Source organism: Gymnoscopelus microlampas (assembly GCF_963454915.1).
Source record: "Gymnoscopelus microlampas genome assembly, chromosome: 15".
In the NCBI taxonomy this organism is placed as follows: domain Eukaryota; kingdom Metazoa; phylum Chordata; class Actinopteri; order Myctophiformes; family Myctophidae; genus Gymnoscopelus; species Gymnoscopelus microlampas.
This window is the reverse complement of record NC_139952.1, coordinates 2,080,590-2,090,627: the sequence shown is the minus strand read 5'-3', so window position 1 is coordinate 2,090,627 and position 10,038 is coordinate 2,080,590. Positions and strand designations below refer to the sequence as shown.

General features: G+C 41.6%; 1 long non-coding RNA gene across 3 annotated transcripts; it reads right to left on the bottom strand.

Annotated features, from left to right (window-relative positions):
- Positions 1-1,686: 1,686 nt before the first annotated feature.
- Positions 1,687-3,295, bottom strand: LOC311061444. 3 transcript variants are annotated; one of them, XR_014602389.1, is made up of 6 exons: positions 3,008-3,295; positions 2,607-2,680; positions 2,365-2,438; positions 2,115-2,205; positions 1,890-1,946; positions 1,691-1,729 (listed from the first exon to the last, which is right to left on the bottom strand). It is a non-coding gene; the product is annotated as an uncharacterized lncRNA (long non-coding RNA). The 3 variants fall into 3 exon arrangements; XR_014602388.1 differs by lacking the exon at positions 1,890-1,946 and having other exon boundaries at positions 1,687-1,729; positions 2,132-2,205; XR_014602390.1 differs by lacking the exon at positions 2,607-2,680.
- Between the last annotated feature and the right edge of the window lie 6,743 nt (positions 3,296-10,038).

Here is a 10,038-nt window from a genome sequence, read left to right as displayed (position 1 = left end):
TGGGGACCCCTCTGGTAGTCTGGAGTACTTATAGAGTACTTTTTGTTTTTGAGTCTTAATTAGTATTGGTATAACACCTGTGAAGGAAGTAATGAAGGGGCCCAATTCATTCCCAAAGTCACTTATAATAAGCAGACATGGCAACTCTGCACACCTCATCTCATCTCTGCCCCCCCCCCCCCCTTCCTCATCCACAGTCGTGGGAACAAGTACTCTGATGTTATCAAGTAAAAGTAGAAATATCACAAGAAATACTCTGTTATGTAAAATCCTGTTTTCTGAATGTTACTTTAGTAAAAGTACAAAGGTATTGGCATCAGAATATACTTACTGTACAAAGGTAAAGTATTTAATGTTATGTCTGTTTGTACAAGACCAAGAGTCCACCATGGAAAATACGTCTCTGACTTTGTTGTGTTTTCTGATCCTTGACGTGTTATTCCAGTGAATACATTGTATCCTACTTGTATTTATCTTTTTTAACATCACTTTAAAATCAGTCAATTAATAATCCAAATCTACAAAGTAGCTTTTAACTTAAATAATTGTAGTGGAGTAAAAAAAAAAGGTATAAATACTTTATTAGACAGACATGTAAACAGCACGAGGTACAGTCACACATTCGATTTGAGACCTTTTCTTTGAGAGTGAGTAGAGCTTAAACGTCCATTATAGGCTATCCCAGCCTGGACTTGTTCCCCTCTACCCCTCTCCCTAACCAATTGGGCTCAATTTGTACTTATCTTGTCTTACATTTCTTCAAAAAGATATAATTATAATTTTTTTGTTTCTTTGAAAACATTTTCTCCCAAAGGCTTGTCCCGCCCTTAACTGTTTACAATATTGTTAAAGTATTATTGATCCTTGTTCTTGTGTTGTACTAAAACATTAACCAAACTATTTGACCCATATGTGTCAAACAGACAGACGACACCAGGTGGTGCTGTTTCTCCCTGTGCATTCTCTTGGCCAAGAGCATTCACAATTGAGTCCTGGCAATTGTCCCCTCCTACATCACAGAGTTCTTGATTCAATGCATTTCTCTGTTCATGTTTTTCCTATTGTTGGTTGTGTTCCTAATCTGTTACTATGTATTTGTCTCAGAGCTTCCTAGTAACATGTATATTTTTTTGTATATTGTCATTGCACTTTTTAATACAAATGAACAATGAAATGATATGTGCACCAGCTCACTGGCATACTACTTTAGTGTTGTCGGTCAGTATTGGGTAATTCTCCACCACACCCATATTGATTGGTAGATTGAGGACACTCCCATGTAAAGGGCACACCTTTTGTCCCAGTCCCTATATAAGTGATGTTTGCACCATTCCCTGTTAAACCCTGTCGAAACGTTGGTTTCATTTCATTAAACTTCATGCATCGTGGCTAAAGAGTTGTGCGGTCTCATCTATTTCAACATTATTATCTGCCGTGACCAGCACCTCACCAACACAGGTGTGCGCTCCATATTCTGTGTTTGCCTTACAGTCACACATTAACCCATTAAGAGCTGTGTCACTTAAGACTTCATTTATACCTTTGATGTTTTTTTCATAAATGAATGCCCTACTTCATTATAGAAGAGTGTTTCACACTAAAGTAGTGACGAAATAGCAGATCTACAAGCTCACACCGCCTTTGTAGATCTGCTATTTTCACTACTTTTAACATGCTTTTCTTTAACTCGGTAAGCCTGTCCCTCGCTCAACCAGAGTCGCCATCGTTCCTAGTCAAAAAGGTAAAGTATAAAATGCATCAGGAGAAAAAAAAATGTTTCCTTGTTTATGGTAGATTTAAGAATGACGTTGACTTATTTCAAACAACACTCTCTCCCATTCTAATGTCATAGCCTCATCATCACCACAACACCGGGCTCCAGTGAATACCTTTGTCATCGCACCACCAGCCTCTGCATCGCTCTGTAAGCCTGTCCCTCGCTCAGTCTCCATCGTTCCTAGTCAAAAAGGTAAAGTATAAAATGCATCAGGAAAAAAATAAATATGTTTCCTTGTTTATGGTAGATTTAAGAATGACGTTGACTTATTTCAAACAAGACTCTCTCCCATTCTAATATCATAGCCTCATCATCACCACAACAACTGCCACAACACCGGGCTCCAGTGAATACCTTTGTCGTCGCATCACCAGCCTCTGCATCGCTCCGTCAGCCTGTCCCTCGCTCAGCCAGAGTCGCCATCGTTCCTAGTCAAAAAGGTAAAGTATAAAATGCATCAGGAAAAAAATATATATGTTTCCTTGTTTATGGTAGATTTAAGAATGACGTTGACTTATTTCAAACACTCTCTCCCATTCTAATGTCATAGCCTCATCATCGCCACAACACCGGGCTCCAGTGAATACCTTTGTCGTCGCACCACCAGCCTCTGCATCGCTCCGTCAGCCTGTCCCTCGCTCAGCCAGAGTCTCCATCGTTCCTAGTAGAAAAGGTAAAGTATAAAATGCATCAGGAAAAAAATACATATGTTTCCTTGTTTATGGTAGATTTAAGAATGACGTTGACTTATTTCAAACACTCTCTCCCATTCTAATGTCATAGCCTCATCATCACCACAACTGCCACAACACCGGGCTCCAGTGAATACCTTTGTCGTCGCATCACCAGCCTCTGCATCGCTCCGTCAGCCTGTCCCTCGCTCAACCAGAGTCGCCATCGTTCCTAGTCAAAAAGGTAAAGTATAAAATGCATCAGGAAAAAATATATATATTGCCTTGTTTATGGTAGCTTTAAGAATGACTGACTAATTTCAAACAACATTCTGTCATTCTAATGTCATAGTTTCATCATCACCACACCAACTGCAGCAGCACCGCACCACTGTTACAGGGGCTCCACTGAATACCTTTGTCGTCACTGCACCAGCATCTGCGTCTCTCCATCACTTTGCCAGTGTCTCCGATGCGTCTAAACAAATCTGCAACCCCTGTTCAGGGGAAAAAAGTGGCATGGAGCAGAAATGTGAGGAGATCGAATACGCTACTGTACCTTGGCACTGCTCTTGCCCTCTGTGCTCCAGCCCCCTTGGCAGTAGGCGACCTCTGACACCAACCTTTCAGCTCTGATCCCCGACCTGGACGCTGAGACAGGGATGGCTTATTTTTTCTGGGCTGTCAAGAGACGTGATTTAGCCAAGTCATAAAATAATTAGGAATAACCTGCTTTTCTCAGAACAGCATTTGGGTCTTCAGGGGGCTATTGTTCTGATTTAAGCCCATTAGCGTGATGTGAATAAATTATACAGGGAAAACAAAATTACGAGTCATGTATGATTATTGTTTGCTTTGTAGGATTGACATTATGTGAGAAAATGTGTCGTCTTGTTTGTGGTAACTTTGACACTTTACACAGGGTGGTTCTGATTTGAAATTAATTAAAAATAATAATGAAAAAAACAACAAAGAGTTGCCAAGCCCGACTGTATGTTAACAGAGGCTCTCCAAGTGAAGGTGTCTCTTCACCAAAAACCGTGTCCAAGGACGTGGAGGATGATAATGGTACACACAAGTCAACCAACCAACTAATACTAGCCTCCCTTAGTGTTGACTCAAACGTCAGAGCAGCTCAGTGCCATAGCCACAACCATGCAGGACACATTAACAGGCCTGAGGGAAGAGAAAGGCAATCAATAGAGTAATGCACTGCAGTGTTTAGCCAACTCAAACATTAAAGAAAAAAATTGGTAAACCGTAATCAAACCAGACTAAATGGACATTATCAAACACCACATTCACCTACCTCTGCCACCACTGAATGTCAAACATAAAATAAACCTCACTGAGACATCCATTAAGCAATTTAACAATCTGGATGTGACCAATCACCAGGCATTCATTGGGGAGGTGGCTCACTGATTGGTCCCTGCTCAAGTACCACATGGGTCCCTGCTCAAGTACCACATGGGACTTTATAGGTGCCATAAATTATAATTGTATACACATGATTGTACATTTTATTTAGACTAGATGGTTACAAATCATATTTCGTTATTTGAAATGGTTAAAGATGACTATATATGTAATTTAAATGCAGTATGTGTTTTCTTTTTCTACCCCCCCACCCCCACCCCCCGCCATCTTGAGCCAATTTATATTGTCAGGCTACAAAATGAGAAATATTCAGGACTGCAGTTGTTGCATTGGCATCAAATCTAAACTCAACCTGCTATTCCTGCAGCCACACAAGGCCATGCAAAGTGCTCAATTCACCAAGGATTAGGCTACTATAAATGGGAACAAACACAATATGAACATGTATATCACTGTAACCTGGTTTAGAGTGTTAACAAGCAGGCCAAACTACCATGTGCTTGTGCTGTCAATTAAGCATGAAATACACCGTAAATTAAAGATTACAGACTTAACTAAAACTACTGGATCAAACTTAAACAAATATAATATTAGTGACTTACATGATTTTCATAATCGCACACCAATAAATGTAACGTTAGCTCCACTGGTTATTACTGGAAGAGGTGCTTTCCATCAATGCATCAGATCGATGGGCTATTTTCTTAAGATAAACATTAAAGCCCATTACATAAAATAACACTATGATGTATCTTTATAACGCTGAATCTGTCGTCCCTATGCCTTGCCTAACCAGTGTTGCAAAAAAAATAAAGTAATTTCATCAGTGAGCTTGAGTCTCAAAACCGGGATAATATGAATGGAGCTGGACGGAGGAGCAGAATGTTTGGAACTTCAGAGGGCTACGTCAACGTCACTTCCGGTTTGCGGCGAGATCAAAGCGTGTCTTTACTCTCTTCTTCTACACTCTGGGCCGCCCGTAGTTGTGAAAATAGCAGATCTACTATTTATTTTCATAATATTTATCTGTGGAAACGAGTCAAACTAAATATGCCTCAACTTCTCCATTCCAAGTGCTTGTCAGGTTGAGGGGTCAAAATGATTATTTTGGGGGGTCCCCGGTTCAAATATGATTATTTTGGGGGGTCCCCAGTTCAAATATGATTATTTTGGGGGGTCCCCAGTTCAAATAAGATTATTTTGGGGTCCCCAAATGTGAACGAGGACGCGCCTCACGGACGGAGAAGAAAGAGAGGCAAGCAGAGCGGATTATGGAGGAAACTCCAGAGACACAAAACAAAGCTACCGCTCCCGACGATTATCCTCGCCAATGTTAGATCATTATGCAGCAAGATGGATGCTCTAAACATCAACATCCGATACTTTAAAGAATACAGAGATGCATTCATTGTTTTATAGAGAGCTGGTTAACTGAGGAGTCAAACAATGACACTCTCCAGCTGCACGGTTTTACAGGCCCAATACAGGCAGACAGAGACCTGAACAGCACAGTGAAAGAATCAGGAGGGGGGGTTTCTATAGAAATGAACGCTGGTGCTCTTCGGTGCATGCTAAAGACAAAATATGCACAGATGAGCTTGAACTGTTGTCAATTTCCCTGCGCCCATTTTATCTACCCAGAGAATATGGACAAGTGATAACAAACAGGCGTTTATATTCCACCATATGCTAATGCCACTAGGGCTGCTCAAACAGTCTACCAATGTATTGAGAAGCTAGAAACGGCCTCCCCTGGTGCGCCAAAGATTATCTTGGGGGATTTTAACTCTTGTAGACTGGACAATGTGCTGCCTACATATGAGCAGCATGTCTCATGTAACACAAGGAAAGCAAGGAAGCTGGACTTGTGTTATAGTAATGTCACAGGGGCCTATAGATCCATACAGAAATCATCTGTGGGCACCTCAGATCACTTTGCTGTTCAGCTGCTGCCCACATACAAACACAAGCTAAAGCAGGAGAAGGTGAGACAGAAAACGGTGCAGGTGTGGTCCAGTGAGGCCGTACAGAGCCTGCAGGGTTGCTTCGCCTGCACAGACTGGCAGGTTTTCACTCAGGACCACTCCCTCCAACAGTCTGTCACAGCAATAACCTCATATATAACATTCTGTGAGAGTATGCTTATTCCAACAAGGAGGAGTTCACCCAAAAAATGACGTATTTTCTATCAATTACACACCCTATGAAGCCTTGATTTCATGGATTTATTTTTGTTGTTGTGGCATTCCTAAGACAATAATTTGATGACCGTGTGTATTTCCGGTAGGAGACACAAATAATCTACTTTGTGTCTCCTACCGGACACATTAGCTGGTAGGAGACGGGAATCAAATTATTAGCTTAGGAATGCGACAAAAACAAAAAATAATCCATGGATTCAAGGCTTCATAGGGTGTGCAATTGATAGAAAATAAGTACTTTTTTTGGGTGAACTCCTCCTTTAACCCATTAAGACCTGAAGATGCATCTGTGTCATTTTTAGATTTGAGCTAAAAAGCATTATTTTACACTTTGGCTATTCAAAAATAGCAGATATACAAGCTCATAGCACGGCACCGAGTGCCGCGCTACAAGCTTGTAGATCTGCTATTTTTGTAAAATTGTGAAAATGTGTGCAAATCTTTGAATATATATATAGTTCTTTAAAGCGAACATTTGTAACTCAAATTGTTGCTTCTGGGGGTCCCTGGAACAACATTTTGGGTGGTCCTTGACATGAAAAAAGTTTGAGAACCACTGATATTATAGCAACATAATTTAAAAAATCCCCTAGAAGCAAAGATTTGAGTTAAAAACGTTTGTTTAAAAACATATATATATATTCAAAGATTTGCACAAATGCTCACGATTTTTCAAAAATAGCAGATCTACAAGCTCATGGCACGGCACGAGCCATGAGCTTGTATATCTGCTATTTTTGAATAGCCAAAGAAATCTAAAAATGACACAGATGCGTTCCAGGTCTTAAAGGGTTGAGCACTACCCAAACAACACGCCGTGGTTCACAGCTGAACTGACCAAGGCAGTGGAGGCTAAGAACAGAGCCTTTTCTGCTGGGAACAGAGTTGAGGGGAGAGCTGCACAAGCAGCAATAAAAAAAGGAGGTAGTCCAGGCCAAAGGACGCCATAAGGATGGAGTGGAGGCCATGTTCCACACTGGCAACCTGAGGCAGGCCTGGCAAGGACTCAACGTCCTCACAGGGAAAACCCCAGCTAAGACCACTCCATGTCCTCACAGGGAAGGATAAGGATAAGGATAATTCCTTTTAACTGGTCGTTCATGAAAGTCCTTGCGGTCTTGTTTCCAATGAGAACCTGTGAGCAATTAGGGGTTAAGAGTCTTGCTCAGGGACAAATTTCATTTCATCGAGACATATGCTGATCTGGCCTGGAATCGAACCTGGGGCAACCAGGGCCTCTGGCTCCCTAGGCGGGCTCACTAACCATTCAGCTATGGCCGCCCCCTGGAGAATCCCAGCTAAGACCACTCAATGTCCTCACAGGGAAAACCCCAGCTAAGACCACTCAATGTCCTCACAGGGAAAACCCCAGCTAAGACCACTCAATGTCCTCACAGGGAAAACCCCAGCTAAGACCACCACGGAGAGGAGGGAAGGAGCGGAGGCAGCATTCGTCACCGAACTGAACTCCTTCTACTGTCGGTTTGACGCCCACAACTTCACTGCAGCATCAGAAAGGCTGAGGAACGAACTCCTGCATGAGATCAAGGAGGGGCGGAGTCAGCCAGTGGTCATCACAGAGGAGGAGGTGAGGAAGGTCCTGAGGAGCATTAACCCATCCAAGGTCCCAGGGCCTGACCTCAATAAAGGGAGGCTGGTGAAGGAGTGTACAGAGGAGCTTTTCCAGTGTTCTCTGTCAACTCTTTAACCTCTCTCTCCACAGAGTAGGGAGAACAGTGTAGGGAGAACACCATCCCTACACTGTGGAAACGTTCAGAGATACCACCTATTCCCAAGACTAATCATCCTGTGGACCTGAAGGCCTACCGACCTGTGGCCCTGACATCAGTCCTGGTAAAGTGTTTGTAGAGACTAGTGCTACCATGCATCCTCACACAAGTAACTCCACTCTCCATCCATTGCAGTTTCTCTACAGGCCAAATGGATCAGTGGAGGATGCAGTGATAACTGTACTAAATACCACCTACAGTCAACTGGAGACACCATGCATATGCCAGGATCCTTTTTGTGGACTTTTCCTCGGCTTTCAACTGCATGCAGACCCACATTCTCTGCACATTGCTAGGTGTTTAAATTGTGGTGTTTATTTATGTATTGTCTTGTTGAATGTATGTATTGACCTGAGCAAAGCAATTTTCCCTTGTGGATAATAAAGACATCTAATCTAATCTAATCTAATCTATGATTATTTGGGGGGGTCCCCAGTTCAAATATGATTATTTTGGGGGGTCACGGCCTGAGAACAACTGTTATAGATAATGTAATGTCATACACAGATGGCAGCAAACACAAGGGAGAGAGCGCACACCAGCGTTGATGAGGGGACCGTACCTTTAAATACATGTTTGCATCGTCCCTCTTCTTCCTCCTCCTCCTCCTCCTCCTCCTCCACATAGAGAAGCAGGAAATAAAACAGAACATTAGCCTCATGACATAATTTCATAAGTCATATTTTTTAAGGTTTTCAGAAAAGAATAAATACATCCAGACTGACAGCTAATCTCTGCTCCACCAACAGACATGACAGATTCTGATCAATTAAAAGTGTTTTAGATCTAATATTACACTTAAGGGCCTTATTACAGAGACTAGAGTACAGTGAGGAGAGAGAGAGAGAGAGAGAGAGAGAGAGAGAGAGAGAGAGAGAGAGAGAGAGAGAGAGAGAGAGAGAGAGAGAGAGAGAGAGAGAGAGAAAATCTGGACAGTATTGTTTACATTAGTCCCTTAAAGGGATAGTTCACCCAAAAAATACTTATTTTATATCAATTACACACCCCATGAAGCCTTGAATTCATGGAGATTTGTTTGTTGTCACATTCCTGAGACAATAAGGTGATGAACAGAGTAAAGATGCTAATGTCTCTGGTAGGAGACTCAAAGTTGACTCTTTGTGTCTCCTACCGGAAATACTAATACATTCAAGGCTTCACGGGGTGTAAATGATAGAAAGGAAGTAATGTTTTGGGGTGAACTACTCCTTTAATATACCAAAATGCAATGAATTGAGGACATGTTCCATAATGTCTGCAGGATTGTCCATTAGACTGGATGGAACTCTCTGCACTGAACATGATGATGTACAAGTGGAGGAGTGGACCAAGTAGAGAGGCCTGGGTCACATAAAGGTTTAAGTCAGTGCTTTTCAACCTTTTTCATATCAAGGTCCATTATTTATTCTGCATTTGAGCCACAGAACCACCGTTTGATGAGGTTTAGACTCTCAGACACAAGACTTACAATATTTTGTTATCGTTGGAGAACATTTTGTCCACAATTCCATCCATGTTGTATTGATGTTGGTTCCATAGGAGAGATAACAGGCAAACCTTCATCAAAATAACAATTCTTCTACATTCTCTAATTGTGTTACTTCTTTTAATTAAGTAATGCAGATGTTTAACAATAATTTAACTATTGAGAGTGTACAATGAAACCAAATGGACCCGTAAATTGTACACTCTCAATAGTTAAAGATCTATATAAGGGTACATTTGGTTACCAACTCTCCAGCATTTAACTGGGGACCACCTGGAACCCCTTCAAGGACCACTAGTGGTCCCCGGACCACTGGTTGAGAACCACTGGTTTAAGAGGTTAAGCTTTTGACGCAGCTGTTCACCATCACTTCATCAGTGGGATTAAAATACCTGGTCAGATGGCGCCATCAAGTGGCCAACCTAGGCCGTAAAAAGTGGTTAAAACCTTTAAAAACACTATTCATTTACCTGTGTTCATACTGGAGTGATCAAGGGTCCTATCCTGCCTTAACCCTTATCCCTAAACTTATTAGACATATTTTACTATTTTTAAAAACATTTTTAAATAGTTCAACTAGCCGATGTACATCGACACGTTGTGAGCTTGTAGATCGGCTGTTTTAACTATTTTAAAATGTTTTTCAAAATAGTAAAACATGTCAAAGAAGTTCAGGGATAAGGGGTAAGATAGGACTATTAACACAGCCGTGGTTATAGGTGTGATTCACACT